Here is a 10,151-nt window from a genome sequence, read left to right on the forward strand (position 1 = left end):
TTCAAAGCAGGCGAGCGCAGAGGCTCCATTTAAGTTGCCATTTACTGTGCTGTGTATTATAAATGTACTGCAAAGTATACACGTTTAAGTTCTTAAATAAAATGTGAACTTTCATTAAGAAATCCATTCACAGCGCGCCGGGTGCGTGGTGCCTCAGGGGGCGTGGCCAGGTCCGATGAGTACGAGTTTCAAGGCGGTCGGGTTTCAAAGCAGGCGAGCACAGAGGCTCCATTTAAGTTGCTACGTACGGTGCTGTGTATTATAAATGTACTGCAAAGTATACACGTTTAAGTTCTTAAATAAAATGTGAACTTTCATTAAGAAATCCATTCACAGCGCGCCGGGTGCGTGGTGCCTCAGGGGGCGTGGCCAGGTCCGATCAGTACGAGTTTCAAGGCGGTCGGGTTTCAAAGCAGGCGAGCGCAGAGGCTCCATTTAAGTTTCTACGTACGGTGCTGTGTATTATAAATGTACTGCAAAGTATACACGTTTAAGTCCTTAAATAAAAGGTGAACTTTTATTAAGAAATCCAAGCACGCCGGGTGCGTGGTGCCTCAGCAAGCTTGGCCAGCTCCGATGAGTACGAGTTTCAAGGCGGTCGGGTTTCAAAGCAGGCGAGCGCAGAGGCTCCATTTAAGTTGCCATTTACTAAGTATACACGTTGAAGTTCTTAAATAAAATGTGAACTTTCATTAAGAAATCCATTCACAGCGCGCCGGGTGCGTGGTGCCTCAGGGGGCGTGGCCAGCTCCGATGAGTACGAGTTTCAAGGCGGTCGGGTTTCAAAGCAGGCGAGCGCAGAGGCTCCATTTAAGGTGCTACGTTCGGTGCTGTGTATTATAAATGTACTGCAAAGTATACACGTTGAAGTTCTTAAATAAAATGTGAACTTTCATTAAGAAATCCATTCACAGCGCGCCGGGTGCGTGGTGCCTCAGGGGGCGTGGCCAGCTCCGATGAGTACGAGTTTCAAGGCGGTCGGGTTTCAAAGCAGGCGAGCGCAGAGGCTCCATTTAAGGTGCTACGTTCGGTGCTGTGTATTATAAATGTACTGCAAAGTATACACGTTTAAGTCCTTAAATAAAAGGTGAACTTTTATTAAGAAATCCAAGCACGCCGGGTGCGTGGTGCCTCAGCAAGCTTGGCCAGCTCCGATGAGTACGAGTTTCAAGGCGGTCGAGTTTCAAAGCAGGCGAGCGCAGAGGCTCCATTTAAGTTGCCATTTACTGTGCTGTGTATTATAAATGTACTGCAAAGTATACACGTTTAAGTTCTTAAATAAAAGGTGAACTTTCATTAAGAAATCCAAGCACGCCGGGTGCGTGGTGCCTCAGCAAGCGTGGCCAGGTCTGATTAGTACGAGTTTCAAGGCAGTCGGGTTTCAAAGCAGGCGAGCGCAGAGGCTCCATTTAAGTTGCTACGTACGGTGCTGTGTATTATAAATGTACTGCAAAGTATACACGTTTAAGTCCTTAAATAAAAGGTGAACTTTTATTAAGAAATCCAAGCACGCCGGGTGCGTGGTGCCTCAGCAAGCTTGGCCAGCTCCGATGAGTACGAGTTTCAAGGCGGTCGAGTTTCAAAGCAGGCGAGCGCAGAGGCTCCATTTAAGTTGCCATTTACTGTGCTGCGTATTATAAATGTACTGCAAAGTATACACGTTTAAGTTCTTAAATAAAATGTGAACTTTCATTAAGAAATCCAAGCACGCCGGGTGCGTGGTGCCTCAGCAAGCGTGGCCAGGTCCGATCAGTACGAGTTTCAAGGCGGTCGGGTTTCAAAGCAGGCGAGCGCAGAGGCTCCATTTAAGTTGCTACGTACGGTGCTGTGTATTATAAATGTACTGCAAAGTATACACGTTTAAGTCCTTAAATAAAAGGTGAACTTTTATTAAGAAATCCAAGCACGCCGGGTGCGTGGTGCCTCAGCAAGCTTGGCCAGCTCCGATGAGTACGAGTTTCAAGGCGGTCGAGTTTCAAAGCAGGCGAGCGCAGAGGCTCCATTTAAGTTGCTATGTAGGGTGCTGTGTATTATAAATGTACTGCAAAGTATACACGTTTAAGTCCTTAAATAAAAGGTGAACTTTCATTAAGAAATCCATTCACAGCGCGCCGGGTGCGTGGTGCCTCAGGGGGCGTGGCCAGGTCCGATCAGTACGAGTTTCAAGGCGGTCGGGTTTCAAAGCAGGCGAGCGCAGAGGCTCCATTTAAGGTGCTACGTACGGTGCTGTGTATTATAAATGTACTGCAAAGTATACACGTTTAAGTCCTTAAATAAAAGGTGAACTTTTATTAAGAAATCCAAACACGCCGGGTGCGTGGTGCCTCAGGGGGCTTGGCCAGGTCCGATCAGTACGAGTTTCAAGGCGGTCGGGTTTCAAAGCAGGCGAGCGCAGAGGCTCCACTTACGTTGCTACGTACGGTGCTGTGTATTATAAATGTACTGCAAAGTATACACGTTTAAGTCCTTAAATAAAAGGTGAACTTTCATTAAGAAATCCATTCACAGCGCGCCGGGTGCGTGGTGCCTCAGCAAGCGTGGCCAGGTCCGATGAGTACGAGTTTCAAGGCGGTCGAGTTTCAAAGCAGGCGAGCGCAGAGGCTCCATTTAAGTTGCCATTTACGGTGCTGTGTATTATAAATGTACTGCAAAGTATACACGTTTAAGTCCTTAAATAAAAGGTGAACTTTCATTAAGAAATCCATTCACAGCGCACCGGGTGCGTGTTGCCTCAGGGGCGTGGCCAGCTCCGATGAGTACGAGTTTCAAGGCGGTCGGGTTTCAAAGCAGGCGAGCGCAGAGGCTCCATTTAAGTTGCTACGTACGGTGCTGTGTATTATAAATGTACTGCAAAGTATACACGTTTAAGTCCTTAAATAAAAGGTGAACTTTTATTAAGAAATCCAAGCACGCCGGGTGCGTGGTGCCTCAACAAGCTTGGCCAGCTCCGATGAGTACGAGTTTCAAGGCGGTCGAGTTTCAAAGCAGGCGAGCGCAGAGGCTCCATTTAAGTTGCCATTTACTGTGCTGTGTATTATAAATGTACTGCAAAGTATACACGTTTAAGTTCTTAAATAAAAGGTGAACTTTCATTAAGAAATCCAGGCACGCCGGGTGCGTGTTGCCTCAGGGGCGTGGCCAGCTCCGATCAGTACGAGTTTCAAGGCGGTCGGGTTTCAAAGCAGGCGAGCGCAGAGGCTCCATTTAAGTTGCCATTACTGTGCTGTGTATTATAAATGTACTGCAAAGTATACACGTTTAAGTTCTTAAATAAAATGTGAACTTTCATTAAGAAATCCATTCACAGCGCGCCGGGTGCGTGGTGCCTCAGGCAGGCGTGGCCAGGCTCCGATCAGTACGAGTTTCAAGGCGGTCGGGTTTCAAAGCAGGCGAGCGCAGAGGCTCCATTTAAGGTGCTACGTACGGTGCTGTGTATTATAAATGTACTGCAAAGTATACACGTTTAAGTCCTTAAATAAAAGGTGAAGCTTTCATTAAGAAATCCAAGCATCGCCGGGTGCGTGTTGCCTCAGGGGGCGTGCCAGCTCCGATGCAGTACGAGTTTCAAGGCGGTCGGGTTTCAAAGCAGGCGAGCGCAGAGGCTCCATTTAAGTTGCTACGTACGGTGCTGTGTATTATAAATGTACTGCAAAGTATACACGTTTAAGTCCTTAAATAAAAGGTGAACTTTTATTAAGAAATCCAAGCACGCCGGGTGCGTGGTGCCTCAGCAAGCGTGGCCAGCTCCGATGAGTACGAGTTTCAAGGCGGTCGGGTTTCAAAGCAGGCGAGCGCAGAGGCTCCATTTAAGTTGCTACGTACGGTGCTGTGTATTATAAATGTACTGCAAAGTATACACGTTTAAGTTCTTAAATAAAAGGTGAACTTTCATTAAGAAATCCATTCACAGCGCGCCGGGTGCGTGTTGCCTCAGGGGGCGTGGCCAGCTCCGATCAGTACGAGTTTCAAGACGGTCGGGTTTCAAAGCAGGCGAGCGCAGAGGCTCCATTTAAGGTGCTACGTACGGTGCTGTGTATTATAAATGTACTGCAAAGTATACACGTTTAAGTCCTTAAATAAAAGGTGAACTTTCATTAAGAAATCCAAGCACGCCGGGTGCGTGGTGCCTCAGCGAGCCTGGCCAGGTCCGATCAGTACGAGTTTCAAGGCGGTCGGGTTTCAAAGCAGGCGAGCGCAGAGGCTCCATTTAAGTTGCCATTTACTGTGCTGTGTATTATAAATGTACTGCAAAGTATACACGTTTAAGTTCTTAAATAAAATGTGAACTTTCATTAAGAAATCCAAGCACGCCGGGTGCGTTGTGCCTCAGGGGGCGTGGCCAGCTCCGATGAGTACGAGTTTCAAGGTGGTCGAGTTTCAAAGCAGGCGAGCGCAGAGGCTCCATTTAAGTTGCCATTTACTGTGCTGTGTATTATAAATGTACTGCAAAGTATACACGTTTAAGTTCTTAAATAAAATGTGAACTTTCATTAAGAAATCCATTCACAGCGCGCCGGGTGCGTGGTGCCTCAGGGGGCGTGGCCAGCTCCGATGAGTACGAGTTTCAAGGCGGTCGGGTTTCAAAGCAGGCGAGCGCAGAGGCTCCATTTAAGTTGCTACGTACGGTGCTGTGTATTATAAATGTACTGCAAAGTATACACGTTTAAGTTCTTAAATAAAAGGTGAACTTTCATTAAGAAATCCATTCACAGCGCGCCGGGTGCCGTGTTGCCTCAGGGGGCGTGGCCAGGTCCGATCAGTACTAGTTTCAAGGCGGTCGGGTTTCAAAGCAGGCGAGCGCAGAGGCTCCATTTAAGTTGCTACGTACGGTGCTGTGTATTATAAATGTACTGCAAAGTATACACGTTTAAGTCCTTAAATAAAAGGTGAACTTTTATTAAGAAATCCAAGCACGCCGGGTGCGTGGTGCCTCAGCAAGCTTGGCCAGCTCCGATGAGTACGAGTTTCAAGGCGGTCGAGTTTCAAAGCAGGCGAGCGCAGAGGCTCCATTTAAGTTGCCATTTACTGTGCTGTGTATTATAAATGTACTGCAAAGTATACACGTTTAAGTTCTTAAATAAAATGTGAACTTTCATTAAGAAATCCATTCACAGCGCGCCGGGTGCGTGTTGCCTCAGGGGGCGTGGCCAGGTCCGATCAGTACGAGTTTCAAGGCGGTCGGGTTTCAAAGCAGGCGAGCGCAGAGGCTCCATTTAAGGTGCTACGTACGGTGCTGTGTATTATAAATGTACTGCAAAGTATACACGTTTAAGTCCTTAAATAAAATGTGAACTTTTATTAAGAAATCCAAGCACGCCGGGTGCGTGGTGCCTCAGCAAGCGTGGCCAGCTCCGATGAGTACGAGTTTCAAGGCGGTCGGGTTTCAAAGCAGGCGAGCGCAGAGGCTCCATTTAAGTTGCTACGTACGGTGCTGTGTATTATGAATGTACTGCAAAGTATACACGTTTAAGTTCTTAAATAAAATGTGAACGTTCATTAAGAAATCCAAGCGCGCCGGGGGCGTGTTGCCTCAGGGGGCGTGGCCAGGTCCGATGAGTACGAGTTTCAAGGCGGTCGGGTTTCAAAGCAGGCGAGCGCAGAGGCTCCATTTAAGGTGCTACGTACGGTGCTGTGTATTATAAATGTACTGCAAAGTATACACGTTTAAGTCCTTAAATAAAAGGTGAACTTTTATTAAGAAATCCAAGCACGCCGGGTGCGTGGTGCCTCAGCAAGCGTGGCCAGCTCCGATGAGTACGAGTTTCAAGGCGGTCGGGTTTCAAAGCAGGCGAGCAGCAGAGGCTCCATTTAAGTTGCTACGTACGGGTGCTGTGTATTATAAATGTACTGCAAAGTATACACGTTTAAGTCCTTAAATAAAAGGTGAACTTTTATTAAGAAATCCAAGCACGCCGGGTGCGTGGTGCCTCAGCAAGCTTGGCCAGCTCCGATCAGTACGAGTTTCAAGGCGGTCGAGTTTCAAAGCAGGCGAGCGCAGAGGCTCCATTTAAGTTGCACTTACTGTGCTGTGTATTATAAATGTACTGCAAAGTATACACGTTTAAGTTCTTAAATAAAATGTGAACTTTCATTAAGAAATCCATTCACAGCGCGCCGGGTGCGTGGTGCCTCAGGGGGCGTGGCCAGGTCCGATGAGTACGAGTTTCAAGGCGGTCGGGTTTCAAAGCAGGCGAGCGCAGAGGCTCCATTTAAGTTGCTACGTACGGTGCTGTGTATTATAAATGTACTGCAAAGTATACACGTTTAAGTTCTTAAATAAAATGTGAACTTTCATTAAGAAATCCATTCACAGCGCGCCGGGTGCGTGGTGCCTCAGGGGGCGTGGCCAGGTCCGATCAGTACGAGTTTCAAGGCGGTCGGGTTTCAAAGCAGGCGAGCGCAGAGGCTCCATTTAAGTTGCTACGTACGGTGCTGTGTATTATAAATGTACTGCAAAGTATACACGTTTAAGTCCTTAAATAAAAGGTGAACTTTTATTAAGAAATCCAAGCACGCCGGGTGCGTGGTGCCTCAGCAAGCTTGGCCAGCTCCGATGAGTACGAGTTTCAAGGCGGTCGGGTTTCAAAGCAGGCGAGCGCAGAGGCTCCATTTAAGTTGCTACGTACGGTGCTGTGTATTATAAATGTACTGCAAAGTATACACGTTTAAGTCCTTAAATAAAAGGTGAACTTTATTAAGAAATCCAAGCACGCCGGGTGCGTGGTGCCTCAGCAAGCGTGGCCAGCTCCGATCAGTACGAGTTTCAAGGCGGTCGGGTTTCAAAGCAGGCGAGCGCAGAGGCTCCATTTAAGGTGCTACGTACGGTGCTGTGTATTATAAATGTACTGCAAAGTATACACGTTTAAGTCCTTAAATAAAAGGTGAACTTTATTAAGAAATCCATCACAGCGCGCCGGGTGCGTGGTGCCTCAGCAAGCGTGGCCAGCTCCGATGAGTACGAGTTTCAAGGCGGTCGGGTTTCAAAGCAGGCGAGCGCAGAGGCTCCATTTAAGGTGCTACGTACGGTGCTGTGTATTATAAATGTACTGCAAAGTATACACGTTTAAGTCCTTAAATAAAAGGTGAACTTTTATTAAGAAATCCAAGCACGCCGGGTGCGTGGTGCCTCAGCAAGCGTGGCCAGCTCCGATGAGTACGAGTTTCAAGGCGGTCGAGTTTCAAAGCAGGCGAGCGCAGAGGCTCCATTTAAGTTGCCATTTACGGTGCTGTGTATTATAAATGTACTGCAAAGTATACACGTTTAAGTTCTTAAATAAAATGTGAACTTTATTAAGAAATCCAAGCACGCCGGGTGCGTGGTGCCTCAGCAAGCGTGGCCAGGTCCGATTAGTACGAGTTTCAAGGCAGGTCGGGTTTCAAAGCAGGCGAGCGCAGAGGCTCCATTTAAGTTGCTACGTACGGTGCTGTGTATTATAAATGTACTGCAAAGTATACACGTTTAAGTCCTTAAATAAAAGGTGAACTTTTATTAAGAAATCCAAGCACGCCGGGTGCGTGGTGCCTCAGCAAGCTTGGCCAGCTCCGATGAGTACGAGTTTCAAGGCGGTCGAGTTTCAAAGCAGGCGAGCGCAGAGGCTCCATTTAAGTTGCTACGTACGGTGCTGTGTATTATAAATGTACTGCAAAGTATACACGTTTAAGTCCTTAAATAAAATGTGAACTTTCATTAAGAAATCCAAGCACGCCGGGTGCGTGGTGCCTCAGCAAGCGTGGCCAGCTCCGATCAGTACGAGTTTCAAGGCGGTCGGGTTTCAAAGCAGGCGAGCGCAGAGGCTCCATTTAAGTTGCTACGTACGGTGCTGTGTATTATAAATGTACTGCAAAGTATACACGTTTAAGTCCTTAAATAAAAGGTGAACTTTTATTAAGAAATCCAAGCACGCCGGGTGCGTGGTGCCTCAGCAAGCGTGGCCAGCTCCGATAGTACGAGTTTCAAGGCGGTCGAGTTTCAAAGCAGGCGAGCGCAGAGGCTCCATTTAAGTTGCTATGTACGGTGCTGTGTATTATAAATGTACTGCAAAGTATACACGTTTAAGTCCTTAAATAAAAGGTGAACTTTATTAAGAAATCCATTCACAGCGCGCCGGGTGCGTGGTGCCTCAGGGGGCGTGGCCAGGTCCGATCAGTACGAGTTTCAAGGCGGTCGGGTTTCAAAGCAGGCGAGCGCAGAGGCTCCATTTAAGTTGCTACGTACGGTGCTGTGTATTATAAATGTACTGCAAAGTATACACGTTTAAGTCCTTAAATAAAAGGTGAACTTTTATTAAGAAATCCAAGTCACGCCGGGTGCGTGGTGCCTCAGCAGGCGTGGCCAGCTCCGATGAGTACGAGTTTCAAGGCGGTCGGGTTTCAAAGCAGGCGAGCGCAGAGGCTCCATTTAAGTTGCTACGTACGGTGCTGTGTATTATAAATGTACTGCAAAGTATACACGTTTAAGTCCTTAAATAAAAGGTGAACTTTTATTAAGAAATCCAAGCACGCCGGGTGCGTGGTGCCTCAGCAAGCTTGGCCAGGTCCGATGAGTACGAGTTTCAAGGCGGTCGAGTTTCAAAGCAGGCGAGCGCAGAGGCTCCATTTAAGTTGCCTAGTACGGTGCTGTGTATTATAAATGTACTGCAAAGTATACACGTTTAAGTTCTTAAATAAAAGGTGAACTTTTATTAAGAAATCCATTCACAGCGCGCCGGGTGCGTGGTGCCTCAGGAGGCGTGGCCAGGTCCGATCAGTACGAGTTTCAAGGCGGTCGGGTTTCAAAGCAGGCGAGCGCAGAGGCTCCATTTAAGTTGCTACGTACGGTGCTGTGTATTATAAATGTACTGCAAAGTATACACGTTTAAGTCCTTAAATAAAAGGTGAACTTTTATTAAGAAATCCAAGCACGCCGGGTGCGTGGTGCCTCAGGCAGGCGTGGCCAGCTCCGATCAGTACGAGTTTCAAGGCGGTCGGGTTTCAAAGCAGGCGAGCGCAGAGGCTCCATTTAAGTTGCTACGTACGGTGCTGTGTATTATAAATGTACTGCAAAGTATACACGTTTAAGTCCTTAAATAAAAGGTGAACTTTTATTAAGAAATCCAAGCACGCCGGGTGCGTGGTGCCTCAGCAAGCTTGGCCAGCTCCGATGAGTACGAGTTTCAAGGCGGTCGAGTTTCAAAGCAGGCGAGCGCAGAGGCTCCATTTAAGTTGCTACTTACTGTGCTGTGTATTATAAATGTACTGCAAAGTATACACGTTTAAGTTCTTAAATAAAATGTGAACTTTCATTAAGAAATCCATTCACAGCGCGCCGGGTGCGTGGTGCCTCAGGGGGCGTGGCCAGGTCCGATCAGTACGAGTTTCAAGGCGGTCGGGTTTCAAAGCAGGCGAGCGCAGAGGCTCCATTTAAGGTGCTACGTACGGTGCTGTGTATTATAAATGTACTGCAAAGTATACACGTTTAAGTCCTTAAATAAAAGGTGAACTTTTATTAAGAAATCCAAGCACGCCGGGTGCGTGGTGCCTCAGCAAGCGTGGCCAGGTCCGATCAGTACGAGTTTCAAGGCGGTCGGGTTTCAAAGCAGGCGAGCGCAGAGGCTCCATTTAAGGTGCTACGTACGGTGCTGTGTATTATAAATGTACTGCAAAGTATACACGTTTAAGTCCTTAAATAAAAGGTGAACTTTTATTAAGAAATCCAAGCACGCCGGGTGCGTGGTGCCTCAGCAAGCGTGGCCAGCTCCGATCAGTACGAGTTTCAAGGCGGTCGGGTTTCAAAGCAGGCGAGCGCAGAGGCTCCATTTAAGGTGCTACGTACGGTGCTGTGTATTATAAATGTACTGCAAAGTATACACGTTTAAGTCCTTAAATAAAAGGTGAACTTTTATTAAGAAATCCAAGCACGCCGGGTGCGTGGTGCCTCAGCAAGCTTGGCCAGCTCCGATGAGTACGAGTTTCAAGGCGGTCGAGTTTCAAAGCAGGCGAGCGCAGAGGCTCCATTTAAGGTGCTACGTACGGTGCTGTGTATTATAAATGTACTGCAAAGTATACACGTTTAAGTCCTTAAATAAAAGGTGAACTTTCATTAAGAAATCCATTCACAGCGCGCCGGGTGCGTGGTGCCTCAGGGGGCGTGGCCAGGTCCGATCAGTACGAGT

Source organism: Scleropages formosus, chromosome 12 (assembly GCF_900964775.1).
Source record: "Scleropages formosus chromosome 12, fSclFor1.1, whole genome shotgun sequence".
Classification (NCBI taxonomy): Eukaryota; Metazoa; Chordata; class Actinopteri; order Osteoglossiformes; family Osteoglossidae; genus Scleropages; species Scleropages formosus.